The 15,386-nt window shown below is 49.3% G+C and overlaps 1 pseudogene; it reads right to left on the bottom strand.

Moving 5' to 3' along the window:
- Positions 1-11,212: 11,212 nt before the first annotated feature.
- Positions 11,213-14,658, bottom strand: LOC147026208 (uncharacterized; annotated as a pseudogene).
- Between the last annotated feature and the right edge of the window lie 728 nt (positions 14,659-15,386).

The following is a 15,386-nucleotide window of genomic DNA, read 5'->3' as shown; positions in this document are numbered from 1 at the left end:
TGTCAGGGATAGATGGGGTTCAGGAACAGGGAAAGAGCAAAACCAAGGAGTATTTTCTAGATTTATTCCAGGATTGTTTTATCGTCAGTTTTTCAAGAAGTCGATGATGGGGAGTACAGTGTTAGAGTACTTTTTCAAGCAATGATCAAAATATAGTGTGGGGTTTGAGGTAGGAGAGCATTTGGGGACAAGTGACTATCATATAGCATGCAACAAAACTGTACATAATTCAAGTTCAGGATGGTAGTGTAAGGTTGTTAGATTTCAGAAAGGAAAACTGAGGGCATGAGAAGATATTTAGGTACTCCAGATTGGGAAAAGCTATCATGCGGGCAGTCTGTATCAGAAAAAGGAGCAAGCTGTTAAGTCTGTCTCTGGAGTTTGCTCCCCCTTCATTCCATCACTCACTTCAAACGGCACCAGAGCTTACTCTGCTCACGAGAATGCCAAATGCTTCAATTTTTGTGTTTGCTTTGAAATCTTGAATCAAAAATCCTTCGTTCTCTGTACCCATCTTACCCAGTCGCTCCCAACTGCTGCTGGACTCTGTGTCTTTTGCACCTGCGAATATGGATAAAAATCTGGCATCTCGCAACCGATTCTGCAACTGGCTGGGATGGAATCAGCACACATGCTGAAAAACCTGTTCTTCTGCTTTTGTAAAGGCTCTTTCTACTCTGATTACCCTTTCATTTGCCCTCAGTCAAATTCCATCTTCTTGAAACTCAGCCAACATTACAGAATTGCATAAACATGGTGAAAAAACTGATCTTAACTACAGACTTATTGGCTGACTAAGAATCATCACCAAGGTCATGGAATCCATCATCACAGTCAACATCAAATTCTTTCTTTTCTCCAAGTGGCCTGATCTCAGACCATCAGTTCAGATTCAGATCCAGTAATTATACCCTGGAGATAACATCCCGAATAACCCGTGTAGACCTGCAAGATTAAAAGACTGCACCTGTAGGACCGACCTATGTCAGGTCAGGATCGATCAGTGACCTGCTACAGGTACCATGTAAATCTGTACTAACCTGTTCCATGGTCGGGTTGTCGGCGACTAAACCGTCTCCCCAACCAGTTTGGTGAGGAGGGTGTTTGGATATGGACACCCAGCAGGATTAAAAACAAAACCTGTCAAAGGGCGGAGGAGCTCCTTGTGAGCCAACGGCCATCCATATCTAGTGCCCAACTGTGTCTGCGGATGTCCTCATGCAGTTGGGTTACTTCTTATTAGGAGGTTGGTGGCAGGATTTGCACTCCAGCCATCGTAAAACCCTTCATTCCGCAAAACGCAAAAAAATCTGAAAACCCACTCCGTGGGAGTACCTCCTGTGCAGCTTCCCTTCGCAGGGCAGCTCACCGGATGACGGGATTGGGGCAAAGCCTTTGGGACCCCCAATCTTTGATAATAGGAGGGAAACCACGGGGTAACATCCCTGGGTCAGATTGTGGGAGAGTGTGTCGGAGTGGTGCTGAGGTGTCGTCCACCAGACGGCGGTCTCCTTGGGTTAACCCGTGTGCTTCTTGCATCCCACTGCACCTCGTACACTCTAGTTGGCTGACGAGGATGGTTGAATACGGACTTGTGCCCGTTTTCGACGGGGACGACTTCGAATTGTTTTCGGAGCAATTGGAATGCTATTTCCACGCGAACGATGTGGTCGACGAGAGCAAGCAGAAGTCGATCTTGCTCGCTTCGCTTTCGCCAGAGCATTATCGGCTACTGGGTGATTTAGTGGCACCGAACAGGCCCCGGGATGACGAGCTGTCGGTTCGGGACATTGTGGAGAAAATGAAAGCACACATGGCGCCGGAGAAGTCATTGCAGCTCGCTCGATTCCAGTTCGATCGCCTCTCGAAAGGGGCTGAGGAACGCGTCGCTGAGTTCGTGGCGCGGATTAAGCATTCTTCCGTGGCCTGCAAGTTCACGGCGGGGGAGCGGCCAGCTCGGCTCAGAGATCGTATTATTGCTGGTTTACGAGATGCGAAGATGGTTTCAGCGGTTTTACGGCTGAAGGATGAAGCCATTACATTCGACTCAGCGGTCAGCACGGCTACAGCGGTCGAGCAGACTCGCGGGGATGTTCGAGCCATCACCGGCCACGCGGGGTAGCGAGCACCCCGGGACGCGCGCACGACCTTCGATGCGGGTCGGACGTCGCCACGCGGCCACACGTGCGGCGGGGTGACCCCGCGAACATGCTTGGGATGTGGAGGTCGACACCTGCGCCGTGCGTGCCCGTGTAAAGGCAACGTGTGTTTGAATTGTCACAAGGTGGGTCATTTGGCGCGTGTGTGCCGTGGGGCGACGGCCACCGTTAAGGTCATGGACGGCGATGTGCGAGGCGACTCGGGGCGGAACCAGCGGCCGTTGTTGAGCCTGTTTTCGATTGGCCCGGTGACGGCGCGCCCGATGACGGTGGAAGTCGAAGTGAACGAAACGCCGATCATGTTCCAGGTCGATACGGGAGCAGCGGTGTCGCTCATCGGCGAACAGACCGCGCGTAGACTCAACGGCTTGAGGCTTATCAGGTCAAACCTCACGCTGTTCACGTACACCCGCGAGAAGATAACGCCAGTTAGGATGGCAGACGTGTCTGTGCGGTACCAAGGCCAGGTCGCCACGCTTCGGGTGTACGTCGTGCGGGGGAGCGGGCCGTCTCTCCTCGGCCAAGATTGGATGGCCCGCATCAAGCTAGACTGGGCTGCGGTTCACCTTGTGCAACCCGTGCCGAGCCAGTGGGAGGATCAGTTGGAGGAGATTCTTCAAAGACATCAAGGGTTGTTTAGCGACGACCTTGGGAAACTCAAGGGCATGGAGGCGAAACTCTTCTTGAAGGAGGGGGTGGTTCCTCGGTTTTGTAAACCGCATCCGGTGCCGTATGCCCTGCGGGACAAGGTCAAGGGTGAACTGGATAGGCTGGAGGCCTGTGGAGTGATCAAACGGGTGTCGTGCTCGGATTGGGCCACCCCGGTTGTCACGGTGCTGAAACGGAATGGAGACGTCCGATTGTGCGGGGACTTCAAATCCACGGTTAACCCGGGGCTAAGCATGGAGCAATATCCATTGCCATCAATCGATGAAATATATGAGCGATTGGCGGGGAGTCAATACTTCACGAAGCTTGACCTGCGTGATGCATATTTTCACCTGCCGATGGATCCCGGGAGTAGCGAGCTTTTGACAATCAACACGTGTCAAGGACTCTATCGATATACCCGACTCTGTTTTGGGATTGCTTCGGCCCCAGCTTTGTGGCAGAAAGCCATGGATCAGGTTTGCATTGGCTTGCCCGCTCAGACCTACCTGGACGATGTGCTCATTGCGGGGAAAACGGCGGACGAGCATCTTGCGAACATTGCCCAAGTGCTGACAAAGCTAGAGGCGTGCAGCCTGCGCTTGAACAGGGACAAGTGCGCGTTCTTCAAGCAGCGCTTGGAATACCTCGGGCACATCATCACGCGGGAGGGGCTGTTGAAGGTCCTCGGAAAGTGGAAGCGATTCAACACATGCCACCGCCTCGCGACAAGACGCAGCTGCGCTCGTTCATTGGTATGGCCCAGTATTACCAAAGGTTCGTGCGCGGGCTCAGCTCACAACTTGCGCCATTAACGCGGTTGCTCAAGAAGGACGAGCGCTGGGCTTGGGGGCCTGCACACCAGGCGTCGTTCGACCGCGTCAAGCGGCTGCTCACAGAGGATACGGTCCTCGTGCACTACGAGCCTGCGCGTCCCCTCCTATTGGCATGCGACAGCTCTGCATATGGCATCGGGGCAGTGCTCTCCCACAGGATGGACGATGGTTCCGAGCGGCCTGTTTGTTTTGCATCCCGGACCCTGTCCACAGCAGAGCGCGGATATGCCCAGATTGAGCGTGAGGCTCTCAGCCTCGTCTGGGGTGTGCGGAGGTTTCATCAATATCTGCTGGGGCGGCATTTCACTTTGCAGACGGATCACAAACCGCTTCAATTCATCCTGAGACCCGAACGCGGGGTGCCGGTGGTAGGAGCCGCGCGAATACAGCGGTGGTCTCTGTTTCTGGGTGCTTACGATTATGATATTCAGTTCCGAAGCACCGAGAAGCATGCTAACTGCGACGGGCTCTCACGCTTGCCGTGTGTGGAGGGTCCAGCTGCATCTGAGTTGAGCGACCGGGTCGATGTGTTCGCGCTGGGCCAGGTCCAAAGCGGGCCGGTCACGGCCAGGCAGGTCGTGGTGGAATCGGCTCGTGATCCGGTGCTTGCCCGTGTCGTCCAGGCGATTTCTACGGGGAATTGGAGCGATCTGCCTTCGACACCGGCATTTCAACGTTTCACGTCATGCGCAGCGGAGCTGTCGTTGGTCCAACGGTGCGCAATGTGGGTAATGAGGACCGTGATTCCACCAAGGTTCAGGCAGCGGTGTTTGGAAGAACTGCATGTCAGTCACCTTGGCATCGTGAAGACCAAGAGTCTTGCTCGTAGCCTGTTGTGGTGGCCGGGGTTGGACAAAGACATTGAGCAGTTGGTTAAGCGTTGCGCCACGTACCAGACAGATGCTGATAACCCGCGTCGAGCTTCGGGTCTCTGGCCTGTGCCAGACCGAGCTTGGAGAGGGTGCATGTAGATTTTGTGGGACCGGTTAATGGCAAAATGTTTTTGATTGTGATCGATGCATTCTCTAAATGGCCGGAGGTTGTCGTAATACAGCATACATCAGCAAACATTACAGTCGAGAAACTGCGGACGATCTTTGCTAATAAAGGGTTGCCGGAGATCCTGGTCTCTGATAATGGTCCGCAGTTCATCGCGGGTGTATTTGATGAGTTTATGCGCCAGAATGGTATTCGACACCTAAGGTCCGCACCGTATCACCCTGAGACGAATGGCCAAGCTGAATCGTTTGTCAAGATGTTGAAGCGGGCTTTGCGCAGGGGGGGTGTTGCACCTGTGCAGACGGTGGTCGATGTCTTTTTGCTCCATTACAGGAACGCAGTTCATCCTGTCACGGGTGATTCGCCTGCCATTCGTCTCCATGGACGGGCTTTGCGGTCCAGGCTGGATTTGCTGCGACCTGGAGGGTCGGGGAGTGGGGCAATGTCGCGTCCGACGCGGCTGCGCAGCTTCGAGGTGGGGCAGCGGGTAATGGTACGCGATTATTTCCACGGTTCCAAATGGGTGCCGGCGGTGGTCTCTGTGGTGCTGGGGCCGGCGAATTGCATGGTGCGGACTGATGGTGGGGATGTGAGAAAGCAGCACGTGGACCAAATGCATGATCGCTGTTCAGCGTCACCCCCCCCCCCACACCTCCCTGGGCCGAACGATGCGGGACCCCCACCGGTAGTATCGCCGGCACCTGACGTTGTGTCGCCGGGGCTGGTTGGGCCGACGCCAAGGGGGTCTTCGCCTGATGCCGTCCTACCCGGGGACGTCGAGCAGGCTGGGTGGTCGGGAGGGGCTGGTGTTGCGGAAAGTGCGAGTCCGGCGAGGGTGTTACCTCGACCGAGCCGGGAGGCGTCTGAGCCTGGGCTGTCTGGTGGCGCTGCCCGTCCGAGTCGGGTCAAGGTGTGGCCGCGGTACTTGCAGGATTATGAGTGTTGATGGGTTTCAGATGGTCATGTTGTGATTGTCCGTTCATCGTGTGACGGGTCATTTTACGAGGGGAGGAGTGTGCTGTGTCACGTGATTGGGTTTTCGTATATCATGCCTCGCCCGCTAGGGGTGGCAGGAGTGTGCTTCTGGTCGTGCAATAAAGCGGAGTAGATGGTGGCCAGCGTGCTTCTTGCGTCCCACTGCACCTCGTACACTCTACAACGTATGTCCGTTCAGTAAAGTTTGCATTCAGCTCCTGCCTCGTATGTATGGAATAAACAAGAAGCACTCTGTCTCAAATATTTCTTTTTAGAAAGCTTGAGTAAATATATCACTCGACTATGGCGGTCGATGCTAATTCCAGCAAATAACTTGTGGTCTGCATTGGTGGCATAAGAAGATGAAAAACAAAAGAATAAAATAGCTTGGGTTTTCCAGCATGAAAAAATTGCAGACGCACTGATGTTTTGCTCCGAGGAAGGGAGCTGCTTCTGCTCCTAACAGCTTGGCAATCTAGATAATAGACAATATTATATTGAGAGAAAGGGATGACATGAAAGAGAAAATTAATGCAGAGCATTATGTGTGGATTGAGTTTTGACATTGTATGAAGGAAGCGCATGAAAGAGAAGTTAGTGAAGAATTCAAAAGGCCTGTGGAAATGAAAGAGTAACGATTTTGTGGGATTTTAATTTGTCAGGGATAGATGGGGTTCAGGAACAGGGAAAGAGCAAAACCAAGGAGTATTTTCTAGATTTATTCCAGGATTGTTTTATCGTCAGTTTTTCAAGAAGTCGATGATGGGGAGTACAGTGTTAGAGTACTTTTTCAAGCAATGATCAAAATATAGTGTGGGGTTTGAGGTAGGAGAGCATTTGGGGACAAGTGACTATCATATAGCATGCAACAAAACTGTACATAATTCAAGTTCAGGATGGTAGTGTAAGGTTGTTAGATTTCAGAAAGGAAAACTGAGGGCATGAGAAGATATTTCGGTACTCCACATTGGGAAAAGCTATCATGTGGGCAGTCTGTATCAGAAAAAGGAGCAAGCTGTTAAGTCTGTCTCTGGAGTTTGCTCCCCCTTCATTCCATCACTCACTTCAAACGGCACCAGAGCTTACTCTGCTCACGAGAATGCCAAATGCTTCAATTTTTTGTGTTTGCTTTGAAATCTTGAATCAAAAATCCTTCGTTCTCAGTACCCATCTTACCCAGTCGCTCCCAACTGCTGCTGGACTCTGTGTCTTTTGCACCTGAGAATATGGATAAATTTCTGGCATCTCGCAACCGATTCTGCAACTGGCTGGGATGGAATCAGCACACATGCTGAAAAACCTGTTCTTCTGCTTTTGTAAAGGCTCTTTCTACTCTGATTACCCTTTCATTTGCCCTCAATCAAATTCCATCTTCTTGAAACTCAGCCAACATTCCAGAATTGCATAAACATGGTGAAAAAACTGATCTTAACTCCAGACTTATTGGCTTACTTACAATCATCAGCAAGGTCATGGAATCCATCATCACAGTCAACATCAAATTCTTTCTTTTCTCCAAGTGGCCTGATCTCAGACCATCAGTTCAGATTCAGATCCAGTAATTATACCCTGGAGATAACATCCCTAATAACCCGTGTAGACCTGCAAGATTAAAAGACTGCACCTGTAGGACCGACCTATGTCAGGTCAGGATCGATCAGTGACCTGCTACAGATACCATGTAAATCTGTACTAACCTGTTCCATGGTCGGGTTGTCGGCAACTAAACCGTCTCCCCAACCAGGTTTTCTGGTGAGGAGGGTGTTTGGATATGGACACCCAGCAGGATTAAAAATAAAACCTGTCAAAGGGCGGAGGAGCTCCTTGTGAGCCAACGGCCATCCATATCTAGTGCCCAACTGTGTCTGCGGACGTCCTCATGCAGTTGGGTTACTTCTTATTAGGAGGATGGTGGCAGGATTTGCACTCCAGCCATCGTAAAACCCTTCATTCCGCAAAACGCAAAAAAATCTGAAAACCCACTCCGTGGGAGTACCTCCTGTGCAGCTTCCCTTCACAGGGCAGCTCACCGGATGACGGGATTGGGGCAAAGCCTTCGGGACCCCCAATCATTGATGATAGGAGGGAAACCACGGGGTAACATCCCTGGGTCAGATTGCGGGAGAGTGTGTCGGAGTGGTGCTGAGGTGTCGTCCACCAGACGGCGGTCTCCTTGGGTTAACCTGAGGCGGTCCCTTCGGGTGGGTGCCTGGAATGTCCTATCCCTAAGAGAGGATGAGCACCTGTCTCTGTTATCATCTGAGCTCAAGCGTTTGGACATCGGGATTGCAGCTCTCTCTGAGGTTCGGAGACCGGATTGTGGCGAGATAATGGTGGGTGGTTACACCTACTATTGATCTGGTCGCTCTGATGGTTACCATACCCAAGGAGTTGCTGGAGCTGTGTCCAATAAGCTGACACCAATGATAATTGAGGTAACACCGGTCAACGAGCGTATTATGAGATTAAGGATTCGTCACTCCTTAGGTGTCATTTCCCTGGTCTCTGTTTATGCTCCGACTGAGGCGAGTGATCTCACCGTGAAGGATGCATTCTACGCCACACTCGAGTCTGTGGTTGATCAGTGCCCCAGACGAGATACACTTCTAGTCTTGGGAGATTTCAATGCATCGACTGGAACTGATAGGGACGGTTATGAGGTGTGTGTTGGTCCCCATGGGTCAGGAACTATGAACCAGAATGGCACTAAGTTCCTTGACTTTGCAAGAAGTCATGGACTGAGGGTGGCTGGTTCATGGTTTCAGCGCCCACAAGCTCATCGCTGGACTTGGTATTCCAACGCTGGCAGTGTGGAAAAGGAGATTGACCATGTCCTCATTGACGGTCGTTCGAGGATGATCCAGAACTGCAGTGTCTACCGGAGTGCTCAATTCCTCAATACTGACCACAGGCTTGTTGTAGCAACTCTAAAGCTGCACCTTAAATCCTGGAGAATGGTACCATCCCAGCCTAGGCTGGATGTTGGCAAGCTCAGGGATGAGAGATTAGCTGAGGAGTTTGCGAACTGGCTGAGTGGACACTTGGGGGGTCTGGGTGCTTTGGGGGGTCCTGAAGAGTTGTGGAGCGCCTTCAAGACCACCGTCCTTGATGTTGCCAGTGGATGTCTTGGAGCTCACCGCAGGGCAAAGAAGAATTTTGTCTCTCAAGGGACACTGGATACCATTGACCAGAGTCGCAGGGCCAGGCTGAATAGCAGAGCTGAGCTGTTCAGGGAGCTGAGGCGTAAAACTGTAGGTGCACTGAGGGTGGACAAGGAGGCCTATGTGCGAGGAATCTGTGAGGGGGTAGAGCATCACCTGTGGACAGGTGATTCTCGTCCCACTTACAGGGGAATTCGCGCATTACGTTCATCCAAGCCCATCCCTCGGAGCACTGCAGTTCGAGCAGAGAGTGGTAGGCTCTTGACAGAGGAGTCTGAAGTGAAGGCCCGCTGGGCCAGTTACTTTGAGCGGTTGTACCAGGATGATCCCCCAGCTGTCGAGTTGGACATCAAGGGTGTTACAATCCCTGTTGCTGACCCTCGAATCAACTGTGGTCCACCTTCGCTTGTGGAAACATGGGCTGCGGTGAACCAGTTGAAACGGGGCAAAGCTCCAGGGATCTGTGGCATCCATGCCGAACTTCTCAAGGCTGGTGGAAATGCAGCACTCGTGTCGTTGCATGCAGTTTTGTGCTCTGCCTGGAACACAGGCATCATCCCAACTGACTGGAAGAGGGGCCTTGTTGTCCCTCTCTGGAAAGGGAAGAGTGATCGCCAAGACTGCAACAACTACCGAGGGGTGACGCTGCTCTCAGTGCCGGGCAAGGTCTTTGCTCGGATAATTCTTGATAGGGTTCACCACCATCTGCTTGAGCACCAGCGTCCAGAGCAGTCAGGCTTTACACCAAAGAGGTCAACGATTGACAGTATCCTTGCCCTTCGTGTCCTCACCGAACGCAGACGAGAGTTTCGGCAGGGGCTGCTTGCAGCCTATGTTGATCTCTGTAAAGCGTTCGATTCAGTGAATCGGCATGTCCTCTGCAGGATTCTTGGTCTTCGTGGGGTGCCATCAAAATTGATCGTTCTGATGTCTGAACTCTACTCTGGTACTCAGAGTGCTGTGAAGTGTGGTGGTACCATCTCTGACTTATTTCTAGTTCTTACTGGAGTTCCTCAGTGATGTGTACTGGCCCCCACACTTTTCAGCACTTGTATGGACTGGATTTTAGGGAGGATGTCGGAGAGGTCAAGTTGCGGTGCATCGTTTGGGAATGTCAAGATCTCGGACCTTGATTTTGCAGATGATGCAGTCATCTTTGCGGAGACTTTAGACATCCTTTTGGGGGCCCTCGAGGTGCTGAATGAGGAGTCGGAGCCGCTGGGATTACAGGTTTCTTGGGTCAAAACTAAGATCCAGGCTTTCGGTGACATCTTGGATGCTGCTGTCCTGTCTGTGTCTGTTTGTGGTGAGGATGTTGAGGTCGTGGAGAAATTCACTTACCTTGGCAGTGATATTCATGTTTCTGCTGGCTGCGAGTCAGAGGTCAATAGACGTCTGGGTCGGGCCTGGAGAGTCATAGATTCACTGGATCATGGGGTGTGGTGCTGCCGGTACTTGTGCGGGAGGACGAACGTCCGAGTCTTCAGGTCCTTGGTACTTCCAGTCTTGCTCTATGGATGCGAGACTTGGACTCTGACCAAGGATTTGAGACGGAGACTTAATTCCTTTGGTACCAGGTCTCTTCGGAGAATCCTTGGCTATCGCTGGAAGGATTTTGTGTCCAACGAGCGGTTGCTGAGAGAGACTCGGATGAGATTTGTTACCTGCATAGTCCGTGAGCATCAGTTGCGGCTGTATGGACATGTGGCTTATTTTCCTGATGCTGATCCTGCTCACCAGATTCTCTCAGCGAGGGAGTCTAATGAGTGGAGGAGGCCAGTGGGCCGACCAGGTGCCTCGTGGTTGCAGCAGGTTGACCATCATCTCAAGGAGATGGGGATGGGCCTGGCAACTGCCTGGGGGATGGCCATACGGAGGCCCCTGGAGTACCGGCGGAAAGTGGACGCAGCGACGCGATGTTCTGGCACATGCTCCCATCCCTGACCTGACCCGTAGGACAGGGAATCTAGTGATATACCCACCACAATTTGCAATATAAACCATTCAGGTGTTTTTTCACTCTAAATATACTATAGAATAACATACTAAAAGTCACCGAAAATCTAAGTAGGGGAACATGTTTCTTTTTCAAGATGGCCGCCAAAACTGATAATTTTAGATTCGGCCCTATATCAGCAAGTAATAGTGCTAAAAATACATGTGAAACACTTAGGTGCATGTTATTGGACATAATAAACCCATTTCTGCCATTTTAAAACAGTTCACGTCCTTCAAATTCAAAATGGCCGCCAAAATTGACGGTTTTAGAATCAGCCCTATATCAGCAAATAATTGTACTAAAAATATTATGTGAAACACTTGTTTGGGAGATCTTCAACAGGAGGTCGCAGTTGGATGTTCTATCCTGCTCCTTCTTGTCTTCCAGTAATCCATGCCTCAGTGAGCCCAATCCACTGTAAGGAGATGTTTGGTGTCAGATGTTGATGCAACCCACTGCTGCAACATCCTCAATTGCAACAGATATGCGTGGTACTCTACTTGTGGTCTGTGTCGTAGGGGTTACAGTGGCAATTATGCCCATGCCATGGAAAGTGTTCAGGCCATCAATTATCCTAGTGTTATGGTCTACATTCTCGACCACATACTGAATGAATTGGCCTTCAGTGTAGTTTGGTATGTCTGTTCCTTGAGTGACTGCTGCACTGCGCTCAAATTTCTGCACTTCCTTATATAAGCTACAGAAACCGTGTGCATAGAGAGAGTCGATGAGAAATTTAGACCCAAAATGGTTGTGCCTTTGTACGCCTGAACCTATCTGTAGGGGAGCAATTAGAACTCTTCGTCGAGTGCATTGCATAATGGCTTGGCCTTACGATGCTATTTTCTTATCGGCATCCTTCCCAACTGCAAGTTACTGAAGCAGAAGTTTCAATGATTCAGGAAAGAATGACATTGCCTCATCAGTAGATGTCATTGTACTTGAATCTGGGTATACCTCTTTTGTCTCTTCCGCTGATTTGACATCACTTTTAATCAGTTTGGCAGCAGTCTCAATGAGTCTCATTTTCTGTGCAGTGTTGCTGCTTTTCTTGGGTTGACTGTATAATTCGTGGAGGATAGCGGATGCTTTGTGGCAGAATGTAACCACATTTAGTTTTCCATTGATCTCGGTGATCGTTATGTTGTCGCCGAAGTGTTTTTGAAGTTGATCTTTCATGCAAGTAAATACATATGATTCACTGTCAGTGCCATCCAGAAATTCATCCATTTTATGTATTCGATCTTGTATAGTTGTTTGTTCATCGTCATTGGCCTCCAGATACTCGGCTACCTTAATGAAAGCATCTGCTCGTACTGAATCGGAGGGTCTGCCTTGCTTAGGCCGTTTTGGAGGGATCATTTCTTTTGCAACGAACTCATTTGGTATTTCCCTTCCTGTTCTGAAGTTTGTGCTGCAGAGGTTTTGGTATACCGCATCTGCAGCATGTAGATCTTGCACATACTCATTCTACCTCTGACAGTGTCTATCCACAAATCAATGTGTTCTTTGCATACCTGCATTATGGTCTTCTGAAAATCCATTGTTCTGACTGGGATAAGTTTATGTGTTGGTTTGTGTTTTTTTTTTTTTTTTGCATCGCAAACACCACAAAATATGCAGTTTTCTTTGTAAATGAATGCCATACCTGTGGATCAACGTGCACATGGTGAACTACTGGGAGCTATGGAGTCATGTCCTCGCTTTTTGTTGTCACTGACGATGCACTGTGAGGAACTGAAGTCCTTCCTACACTTGACATGCACAACTTGGCTGGGCACAGTACTAATATTTATGTTCTGCAACTCATTAGCCTTGGCAATGCCTTCACATCCTTTGATGCGTAATGTGGAAGTTGGCTCTCCATTGGATAGAGGTTCCTCACAGAAAACACACTTGTCTATGATCAGCTAATTACACTGTAATATGAAAATAAAAAAATACTTTAGCACTATGACAACAATAATACAATGTATCCAACATATCTTTGAATTTCATTCATTTCCGAAATGTCTGAACCAAGGAAATTTCAAGATGTTTTCTTTATATATGAATCCCAAGTAATTGCTTATATTTGGCTATTTCTAAATATGCTAGTTTTGGTGCCATTTTGGCAGCCATTGTGAATTTGAAGTCTGTGACAAGTTTAAAAAGTGTCCAATAACATGTACCTAAGTGTTTCACATATATATTTAGCACTATTACTTGCTGATATAGGTCTCTCTCTCTATTGTTTTGACAAATATTTCTCTCTCTCTCTCCCTCTCCCTCTCCCTCTCGCTCTCCCTCTCCCTCTCCCTCTCCCTCTCCCTCTCGCTCTCTCTCTCTCTCTCTCCCTCTCTCTCTCCCTCTCCCTCTCCCTCTCTCTCTCCCTCTCCCTCTCCGTCTCCGTCTCCGTCTCTCTCTCTCTCTCTCTCTCTCTCTCTCTCTCTCTCTCTCTCTCTCTCTCTCTCTCTCTCTCTCTCTCTCTCTCTCTCTCTCCCCCCCACTCCTCTCGCTCTCTCTCTCTCTCTCTCTCCCCCACTCCTCTCTCTCTCTCTCAATCTCCCACCCCATCTCCCCTCTCTCTCCCCCTCTCTCCCCTCTCTCACTCTCTCCATCCCTGGTGTCCAGACGCTCTGTGTGTAAGTGTCATGGTGGCGTGTTTGTGCGTGTGTTAACTCTGTGTTGTCCCTTGTGCTCTCTTGTCTACCTAACCCAGCTGCACAGCTTTTTTATCTTCCCACCCCTCCTCTTGTCCCCCCATTTTCCGAGTTTGAGAGAGGGAGAGAAGAGCATTGATGGCGGTATTCGGTACGTTCTTTGTGCTTTGGGCGGTGGCCATGCCAATCTGCTGTTGTGCATTATTAGTTTATCACGTTTATTGATTTATTTCCTCATTTTGGTTTCATTATATCTTTTCCTTTCATTTAAATTGTTCTTGTTTTCGTGCGACACGTCGAAGTTTTAACGGTGTTCGCCAGTTTATTTTTTTTTTCATACATCTGGCCATTGAAGAGTCTTGGTGGGTGAAAGTTTGCGGTATGCTTCGTTTGAAGCGCTAACCAGGAAACATGGCTTTGTTTGTATTCCTCCATTAGAGATCGACATGGAGAAGTTAATTGTTGGTGTAGGTGAGATTATTGTGATTGAGGATATTAAGGTTTCCCGAATGAACAAAAAGATTGTTTTTTTTTCGTTTCTCAAGTGCCGATGGTTGCTAGTCGTTGAGTGCAGACTTTTCTTTGATCCCAATATTTAAGTTCCTTTTTCCCCTCTGGATATTCCCGCAAAAAAGTTGTGATTTCAAATTTACCACCTTTCGTTACATCTGATCAGATTGTATCCCAGTTAAAACGATACGGTACGGTTGTTACCCCATTAAAAATGATTCCGTTTCTTCGTCGGAATGATAAATTTTTACATATTATGTCGTTTCGTCGGATTGTTTACATGATCTTACCACCAGGTGTTTCAGGGTTTCGGGCAATCCTTCCCTTTAAAATCGAAGGACATACTTATATGGGATATGCGAACACAGAACCGAACACAGATATATGTGTGTTATAGTTGTGGTGAATTCGGCCATGTTAAAAGATTGTGCCCCAAAGACGTGTCGAATCAAACTGGTAATGACGGCTCCTCATCCCAACAACTCCCCATCCCAGATAATACTCCCATTACAGAAGCAGAAGCTTCCCATGAAGCACCTGCTCCGACTCTGATAAATAAAAATACAGAAATATCTCTTTCCGCTTCTCAAAGTACCGCTGAGCCCGGATTGAAAATCTTCGCTGTTTCAGCGGCTCCTTGCTCCTTTGCACAGGTGGTTGTGGGGACTTGCCCCACAACACAGGCCACATGTGCTTCGGTTTCACCAGTTGGTTCCTCGTCTGTATCATATGGTACCTCTAAAATGTTATGTACCGACGCTAATGTTACCCTCCCCCCTCCACCTTTGCTCTTCTCTCCTTCCCCCCTTTGCTCTTCTCTCCCTCCCCTCTCCTTGCCCCTCCTGCCTCTTTTTATTCTTCCTTCCCTGCTCCTCCCCCTCCCCTCCCTGGTTTGCCACCTCCAACTATTACTACCAGTCCCCCCCCCTCCCAGAGAGGACTTATCCCCATCCATACTCTCTGAGTCATCTCAGCCTTGTAGTGCTCCTGTTAAAGATAGCAACATTACCATCACTACAATTAATGACACATCCATTACCATCACTACAGTTAATGACACATCCATTATCATCACTACAGTTAATGACACATCCATTACCATCACTACAATTAATGACACATCCATTACCATCACTACAATTAATGACACATCCATTACCATCACTACAATTAATGACATCCATTACCATCACTAGAGTTAATGACACATCCACTCCGCTGAGAGTGTCCCTCTTACATCTTTGGTCCCTCCTCCTGAATCAACCACAGAGATTGAGCAAATGGGCGAAGGCCCTGAGGAAAATGAGGACTATGATTCAGATGGTTGCTCCTCTCTGACGTCGAGTGCTTTTGGAGAGGAGCTCCCCCCAGATAGTAGTCTCCATGATACTTTAATCTCTATTTCCGATATCTTAGATTTTTTACAAAAAAACTACTCGAAAAAAAGCGAGTAGACC

The sequence above is a fragment of the Eptatretus burgeri genome, chromosome 5 (genome assembly GCF_056783735.1).
Source record: "Eptatretus burgeri isolate ZD-2024b chromosome 5, Ebu_testis_v1, whole genome shotgun sequence".
Lineage (NCBI taxonomy): Eukaryota > Metazoa > Chordata > Myxini > Myxiniformes > Myxinidae > Eptatretus > Eptatretus burgeri.
The sequence above is the reverse complement of the archived record's forward strand: the minus strand, read 5'-3'. Positions and strand labels throughout refer to the sequence as shown.